At 39.6% G+C, this 8,855-nt stretch overlaps 1 protein-coding gene across 2 annotated transcripts in view; it reads right to left on the bottom strand.

The window, feature by feature from the left end:
* The window catches only part of DYNC1I2 (dynein cytoplasmic 1 intermediate chain 2), a 62,336-nt gene extending 54,005 nt beyond the window's left edge, over positions 1 to 8,331 (bottom strand). The window contains exon 1 of one of the 2 annotated variants that reach the window (XM_074303132.1): positions 8,187 to 8,331. The gene's annotated coding sequence lies outside the window, so the exon portion shown is untranslated. The remainder of the gene's footprint in view (positions 1 to 8,186) is intronic. The other variant, XM_074303130.1, reaches the window with a different exon arrangement.
* Between the last annotated feature and the right edge of the window lie 524 nt (positions 8,332 to 8,855).

An 8,855-nucleotide genomic window follows, 5' to 3' on the forward strand; every position in this document is an offset into this window, starting at 1 on the left:
AGTGACCTAAAGATGCTTCCCTTCTAATTCAATATTTCATCTCCTATCTCCATGGTTTTCCTTTAAAAAAGGCTTATTTTTTAAAGTATTTATTATTTCTCTCATACTGCCTTCCCAATACAATCAATAACAAAAACAAAAATTAAAATTTTCACAGTAACTATACTTAGTCTAACAAAACAAATTCTTACTTTGGCCATGTCTAAATACATACATCTCACTTCTCTGGCAGAAGGTAAATGGTGTAATCTCTTCAGTCCTCTAGATTTGTGGTTTTATCATTTGTATTAATCAGATTTCTAAAATCTTTCAAAGTCATTTTTTTATAATGTTGTCATTATATAAACTACTACTAGTTCTGTTCAATTCACTGTGCCTTTGATCATGGTTCTTTCCCAGTTTCTAAAATTTCTTATAGCAAATCATATTGCACTGTATTTATTGTTTAGCCTTCCCCCACAGAAGAGATCCCAAAAGATTAATTTAAATATTGGTGTGCATATGCACTCTTATCTTTCTTTAATATTTGATTATAATGTGCAATCTAACAACTTTTATTTAATAAAGTTTAAGAACTTTTGGAGCATAGTTCCAAATTGGTTCCCATAATGGCTAGACCAGATCATGGCTTTTGTATTATTAGTTTGCCTGTTTTCCTGAATTCCTCCAACATTTGCATTTTCCTTTTTACCTATCTGATGAGTGCTAAAAGAAAACTCAAAAGAGTTCTTTTAATTTGTATTTTTCTAATTATCAGTGATTTAGCAGTAAAAAAAATTTCAAAGATTAATTTTTTTACCAGTTATCTGTTTCTCTATAAATTTTAACAGCTTTATATTTATTTGTACAGACACTTTATAATCAAGATGATTTTACTCTAATCATCACTCATTCCTGGAATGTACACCTTCCTCATTATTGCCTCTTGGAATTGCTTCTTTCAAAACTTAATTTGGATACTACTTGCTACACAATTCCTTTCTCCACAACCTTGGTTGGTAGTGCTCTCTTCCTCCTAAAATTTTCAACTGTCTACTTATCTGGGTATATGTTTCTATATTTTCTACACCTCAAAAATTCTCTATAGTTTCACCTGATGTCTCCTCCTTCATGACAGCTTCATGAGGCCAGATAAATTTCTTAAATGCTGACCATACTCTTCTGCCTTTGATCTTATCCTCTCTTTTCTCTTCTAAGAGCTTGATCCATTAATCTATCCTTTAATGCCACTAATCTGTCATGTTATAGTCCTAAAGATATTCCTACCTGCAAAAATAAACTTCTGAAAAAGAGCTATTTGACTCTCTATACTCTTATTGCTAACTCTTCATTATTTTAACCAAAATACTTCAAGGTCAATTACTTTCTAGTTACTGGTCATCATCTTTCTTGGTTTTTCTGCACAAATGACACAGTTATAACATCAAAGAGACCAAATTGGGGGGGGGGGGGGCAAGGAGAGAGAGAGAGAGAGAGAGAGAGAGAGAGAGAGAGAGAGAGAGAGAGAGAGAGAGAGAGAGAGAGAGAGAGAGAGAGCAAATGGAAAGCCCTTCTGAATATTCTCTATTCTCTTGACTTCTCTGACATTGCCATTTCTGGTTCTCCTCCAGCCTAACCACTCTTCACCTTTGCTGGATCATGATATCCCAACCCCTAAGTGTGCCTGCACTCTATTACTCTGTTTTTGGCTTTCTTTTCACTTTCTCAGTGAACTCATCCATTCCCAAGGCTTCAATTACAGCTTACAGAATAACTTCCAAATCTGTACATTCAGGTCCAGGTTCTTCCCATACTCTTTGATTCTACTTCAACTATCTGTTTGACACTTGCCTCAATGTCCTGTGGACACTTTGAACCTTAATATGGCTAAAATGGAACTAATCATTTTTAGAAGCCTTCTACTTCCCTTTTCTCACCTTCATCTCATAAAACTCTAAGCTCCTTCAAAGTTCCATTCAAGTGTCAGCTTTTCCAGGGAGACTATTCTGACCTTGCCACTTGCTACTGTTTTCCTTCTTGTAAATTACTTTGTACTTTTAAGTTTTGCATTTAGAAATATAAGTATTTGATCACATTGTTTCCCCTGATAGAATGAGAAGGCCCTTGAGAGCAGGGACAATTTAATATTTTTATTTCCCCCGCATCTAGCACAGTACCTGAACACTTTTTGGGAACTTAATAAATAAATATTTCCTGAACTGGTACCTTTGCCTTTAATCAAGCTTTCATATAATTTCCAAAGTAACCTTTCTAATGCACTGGTCTGCCCACATCATTTATGTACTCCTAATTGTGTAGAGAGAATAAAATATAACTAGCATTTAAGTCCTTTCACTCTGACTTCTTTGTAGCTTTATTTCACCCTGCTACTTCTTTTTTTCATACTCTATGTTCCAACCAAACTAGATATTTAGCTTTCTCTTGATTCCTTTTCCCTATCTCCACCTCAATGCATTTGTACAGAATGTACCCTTTCTACTTCTTTTACATTTCACAATGCCTAGGAAATACTGCCTTCATTTCCAAAGCTTAGATGATTCTTTATCCATGAATCCTTCTTTGATTGTAGAATCCTGGATTTAGAACTTAAGGGACTCCTCATTATAGGCATTCCCCAAGATTCTGTCTTGGGCTCTTTAATCTTCTTTCTTTACAATCTCTCAATAACCTCATCATCTCCCAAGGATTTAAGTACACAAATAATTCACAGATATACATATCCAGCTTCAGTCTCCTAACAATTATTTTTATGCAAACCACCACCATCACTCCAATCTCTCAATAATCCAAGCATATTCTCAATGCCTCACTTTCTGTCACCCCATTTATTCAATAAGTTGTCAAATCTTGCTCTTTTATCTATAAAACACCTCTCACTGGACCTTTTCTTTTCACTGCCTCAGATAAGACTCTAGTTAGTCTGTTATAATTTCTTCTTGCTTAAATTGTGGCATTAAACTCCTGTTTAGATTCTAGGTCTTTCAACTTTCATTTCTGTTGTTTATTCTACATGCCCTGCTGTCAAAATGATTTTCCTTAAGCATAGACATGATCATAGTCCTTCCCTTTTCAGCTCCAATGGTTCTCTTTTGTCTCTAATATAAAAAGTAAACTCCATTTTAAAAGTTGTTAAAGCAATATAAACTATTCTTGCATCCTCAAGGAACGTAATTCCTCCTCCTTCACTGTGATCCAACCAAACTGACCGTTTCTCACAAATAACACCCTAGTTCCTGTCTCCATACCTTTGCATTGACTGTCCCCAATGCCTTCTAGAATCCTTTTTTCTTCAAGATACATTGCAAATGCCATCTTCTCTAAGTGAAGCCTTTTCTGAATTCTTCAATTGCTATTGCCTTCCCTCTCAAATTATTTTGTATTGAGAGTAGCAAAGAACAGAAGTTTATGCTGTGTTTACTAATCAGGAGGGAAAAAAGGTTTGCCCATTAAGAGCCCTAAAGGTTCATTTCCAACAAGGTATTTCTCATGTGTATGTTAGTATTATATAAAATTTTTTGGTAGATGACAATCACAGGGATAATTTTATTCATTCACCTTCTGATTATTAGTATGAAGTGAGACATATACAGGAAGCTTGTGGAGAATATTATGTGCAAAGTCCAAAAAGATGAGGAATGCTTGGAGATAGCAAAATCTTTTATTTCTTGGGGGAAAAATTGTAATTTCTTTTTTGTTAATACTTAAATGTTCATTTTTTGTCATTACTATGAGCAATATATTTTTTAATAGTATGTCTTGGTTTCTGTTGTCAGTACATGTCACAAGAAAACATTTAAAATGACACTGAAACAATCATTTAAAACATGGTGCACGGAGGAAAAAGGTAAAGAAAAACAACGTTTGGCTTATTTGGCATGAGACCTTGATACAATTTGGGTTCCCCAAAACCATGTGAAGGACGATAAAAAAGAGGATGTTGTGAGGACTCATTAGATTTTTCTAGCCTGTAAAACAAATCTATTTTTTGTCAAGTTCCTTGGATATCCCTCCCAATCATATATGGTTTTTCACACCGATTTTGACATGTCTTATTAACATAGGACACATTTCTAAAACTATTTTACAAAGTAGTAAAATTGGACAACCTTGTTTTTGTTCCTATTTACAGTTCCCATTATAGGCTTCTACTATTTTTCATTGCATATGTAGTAAGCTCAGAAGACTGTTTCTATCATGCTAAGGATGGGCCCCTATGAAATCACTTGGAACTTAGCAATTTTAAACTGATCTAAATAACTTCTCACCATAATCAGTATATGGTGGAAAGAGAAACATAATAAGTATTATATATAGCATCCCAGAGTGATTTACACAACTCTGCATTGTGTCTACCTAGTAAAGGGGGGAGGAGAGGAGGGAAAAGAGATAGATGGGTATGAGTGGTAGATTAGAGAAGAAAAAACAAAAAGGGGGAACAGTCCTAGAAAGTGTAATAATACACATCTTAACCAAAAGAGGAATCTATTGAAGCAAGTAAGGTGAGCTCCAGGATGGAACAAAATGAATGGGAGGGGGGGGGGGGGAAGAAAGACTATATTCTGTGTAGAGTGGCAAAACTCTGCTTTTGAGTGGTTTGAAGAATCGTTCTGCTAATATGGAAATGTAGATACTAAGGCAGTAGCAGGAGAAACTTAAGCCAGAAAAAAATACTGCTTGTATTGCAATTAAATTACTGTCCATTAAACAGTAAGCTCTTTGAGAAGAGGGACTAATTTATTTATTCATTTTTACCTTAAAAAAATATATATATCCTTAGTTCTCAGCCCAGTTTCTGGAAGATACTGAGGACTTAGTAAATTCTTGATGACTGGGGGAAAAAAGGTTATCTAATCTGCCGTCCTCCCTTTACTGAGGAGTTAACTGAGGCACACAAGGCATAGGAGCTTGTCCAAGATCACATACATTAAGTAGCGCAGTTCTCATTTAAACAAGAGTTCTCTCAACTCCAGTCTAACCATTTTCTTACTATACCATGTCTCCATTTTAAAATGGTCACTTTCTCCTTAAATTTTTTTGATTCACTATATTCAACCTTGTAGCATACCTTTCCTATTAGATGGCAAACTATGTGAGGATAGGAATTCTTCTCTTCTCCCTTCTCTCCTTCCCACCCAATAACTGGTCCTGACCTTACACACCAAAGCTGCTTCATAAATACTTAAATTAACTGACACTCTCAATCATATTTTTCTCCTTGATCCTCTCTCCTCTCTACGCTTCCAAGACATTATTCTCACCTTCTATCTATCTGACCTCTCCTCAGTCTCCTTTGCTGGGTGTCCATCTAGGTCTCCCTTCACTGTTCCCCAGAGCTCTGGATCCTCTTTTCTTCCTCTATATTATTTCACTTGGTTATTTCAACATTTCCCTTGGGATGATCATCCCTGATGGTCACTGTTATCTCTCTGGCTAATGGTCCTCAAATCGACTTGTCCAGACCTAATGTGTTCAGACCTCTAGTCAAACAATCTCCTTCCCCCAAACACATACATTTCCAGGCTTCTTATACCTTATTCACCCATGTACTCTGGGATACAGCGATGCTGGTCTCCTTTTTGTTTATCAGATAAGACAGTACTGCATTTTTACTGGCTATTTCTGATGCTGATATTCTACCCCTCTTTCTCATCCTTCTTTCAAGTCTCACCTTAAAATCCCATCTTCTAGAAGAAGACCTCCCCGCTTCCCCTCAATGCAAGTGTCTTCCCTCTGCTGATTATCTCCAATTTATATTGCATATATCGTCTTTGTACATAGTTGTTTGTATATTGTTTCCTCATTAGGCTACTTGGGAGAGCATTTTGGGGCATTACTGGTATCCCTAGACTTAAGCACAGTACCTGGAACATGGTAAATGATTATTGACTGACTGATTCATTTAATTGCTGAACTGAATAGCAACAAAAAATTCCTTAAAATGCAAAAATTGCTAGCAAGTATTATTTTTATAAGGACAAATGAAAATAAATTGCTTTCTTAAACATCAACTGAGATGGGCAAGAAGCCATCTTCAAGATAACATGCAAAGCTAAACTTCTAAAACTCAATTGTTCTCTCAACTTCCCTATTTTATTGGGGTACCATTTTCCTAATCATCCTTATTTCCATCCCTGTCCTTCACCCCTCATATACAATCAACGGCTAGGTCATTTCAATTCTACTACTACAGCATTTCACATTTATTCCCTTCTTTTTATTCACATGGCTTCTGTCCTTTTTTAGAACTTTATTATCTTTCACTTGGATTAAAGCAAGAGGCTATCATTTGAAGGCTTTCAGTATTTCTCCTTTTCAATCTATCTTTCACATAGCTGCCAAAATAATCTTCCTAAAGCATAATCTCAATGTGTTGCTCTCCTGATCAAGAAAATTCAGTGGCTCCCTATTGCCTCTAGAGAAAAACAAGACTCCGGGACAGCTAGATGGTGTAGTGGACAGAGCGCCAGCCTTGAAGTCAGGAGGACCTGAGTTCAAATCTGGTCTCAGACACTTAACACTTTCTAGATGTGTGACCCTGGGCAAGTCACAATCTAGATCCAGGCATTTCTAGCTTTATTGTAAATTACTCCCTTAACACGAGTAGAGAGAGCATCCCAACCAAACTGGCCTACTTGCTTGTTCCCTTATGACAGACTGCTGTCTTTCAAACCTGAAATGCGACTCCTCTCTCTTCCACATCTAGAAACCACAGCCTCCATCAGGCTCAGCTCATGTGCCACTGCAGCTGGAAGCCTTTCCTCACCCTCTTAGCTGCCGTTCAGCTCCAATTATTCAGTACCTGCTTTTTTTTGATTTTACATTGAACCTTCTCAAAGGAATGAAGGGAGAGAAGTGTTGTGGTTTCTCTTTCAGTCCCAGACTTAGCAAAATGCGCTGAACAAAGATTATTTAATAAACACAAGAAGGATTCTATTAAGGCAGGAAAATGTTGTACAAGCAGGGCTTCAAAAGGAGCTGAATATTTATCTAATGAAAATGAAGGGGTCTTTGCTGAAATAAAAGTAAACTGTTCTACTTCAGATCACTAATTTTTTAAACAACAGCCAAATTTTCCGCACTAGTCTTTAAAACTGTATTCATGCTCTTGAAAACGATGGCTTTAGAAAAAGTGTTTCAAACATGTATTTGGGAAAATTCTGAAGAAACACAAAATTATCATTATATTACCAAAATGCCAAGTTATGAAAAAAAAAAAAAACTGAACTGATTAAAAGGCAAAGGAAATTTCCCTGCAAAACACTCCCCCAGATAACAAAAAGTACTTCCCTAGCAGACTTAACTTTTTTTTCAAAACTAAGGATGAGACGCTTGCACACCACTGAAAATAGAAACCTCACGAGCAATATTTACTTGTTTTCACCCTAACTCTAGCTCTGAACTACACAGATGGGTTCCAGGGGCTTCTGGATCCTTATGGAAGCGGGACAATGTGGAACCTTTCTCAGAATAATTAAATGTGTAAAATGAAATATAAAGGAAACCAAATATAGGGAAAGAACTTAAAGTTCTACTTTAAAAGGCAAACGACTCGGGCTCTCGACCCCAAGGTTAGGACCCTTTAACATAGGCAGCTATTAGGAACTACGGGCGCCGGTGTGCATCTAAGAAAGGACCGGTTGTGTAGGAGACGCGGTACAAAAAGCGGAGCGCGGAGCTCGCCCACCAGGCGCTCCCCGTCCAAGCGCCTTGGGGGACGGTGGTTATTTTAGCTGCCGGAAGCGGCTGCCATTCACCGACAAGCCCAACTAGGACTCCGCCATCCCCTACAGGAATAATGAGGTCAGCGGGGCGGATCCAGGAGGATCCCGGACTTTGGGAAGTTCAAGGAGCAGCCGGGGCTGCAGGCGCCCTCCCGGAGCTTTTATAGGAAAAGAGGCGGGGCCGAAGCCCGGCTTGGAGGGGAAAGAAGGGGCGCGAGTGTCCCGGGGTGCAGCTCCGGAAGCCCGGCCATCCCGGGGCCCTGCTCCCGAAGGGCAGTCCCAGGCCAGGGGAGACGCGGGCGGATCCCGGGGCGATGCCGCCCTCCTCCTAAAGGCAGCCCGGGGCCCACGCCCTGCAGGCCCGACTGACAGCGGTGACCCCGTGCAGGCAAGCGGGCGGCTTTCTTCCGGCCTAAGCCATGGGCTCGGGAGGGAGGGGGATGCGGGAGGGAAAGGCCGACCCACCTGACGCTGGGGCGGAACGGGGACAGCCCGCCTGCCTGACCGCGACTCGCTCGGAAATGGGTCTTGTCTCCTTTGCTGCCCCGGCGCTTTCGGCCTCAGCGGCTCTAGCCGGTTCCTTGGTTTTCCCGATCACACAAAGAGGGATGGGCGTCGGCTACGGCCAGCGCCAAGGGACAAGCAGCTTCGCTGGCCCGCGGTTGCTCGTGGGACGGAAAGGCGGGGCCTTTGAGATCTCAAAAAAGTCCCAAATGAGCCACCTTTCTGATGCGAGGAGGAGCTCGCCGCCAAGTTCGCAGCCCTCCGAAAGCCAGAGAAATCGCTCCGAATTTACACAACCTGGGAAGGCAACCACCGCCCTGGAAGCAAGAGATTGACTGGAGAACTACAATTCCCAGAATGACACGGAGGCCGGGGCAATGCGTGGTGGATTCTGGGAGGTGTGGTCTTTTTTTGTCCCCTTGTATGCTGGAATTTGTAGTATGTACATTAAGTGCCTACACTTTGTTTTTCGTTGTGCTCTTAAAGAGAAATTAACAATACTTCTTTCGGATGTCCCCTAGAATTTTTTTTCCTACGGAGTTTGCTACAAACAGTAGAGGAAGTCTAGAAGATAGAAAACTGGCCCTCAATTCAGGAAGACCTGCGTTTAAGCGTCCCCCCTAAACACAC

Source organism: Sminthopsis crassicaudata, chromosome 3 (assembly GCF_048593235.1).
Source record: "Sminthopsis crassicaudata isolate SCR6 chromosome 3, ASM4859323v1, whole genome shotgun sequence".
NCBI classification, from domain to species: Eukaryota; Metazoa; Chordata; class Mammalia; order Dasyuromorphia; family Dasyuridae; genus Sminthopsis; species Sminthopsis crassicaudata.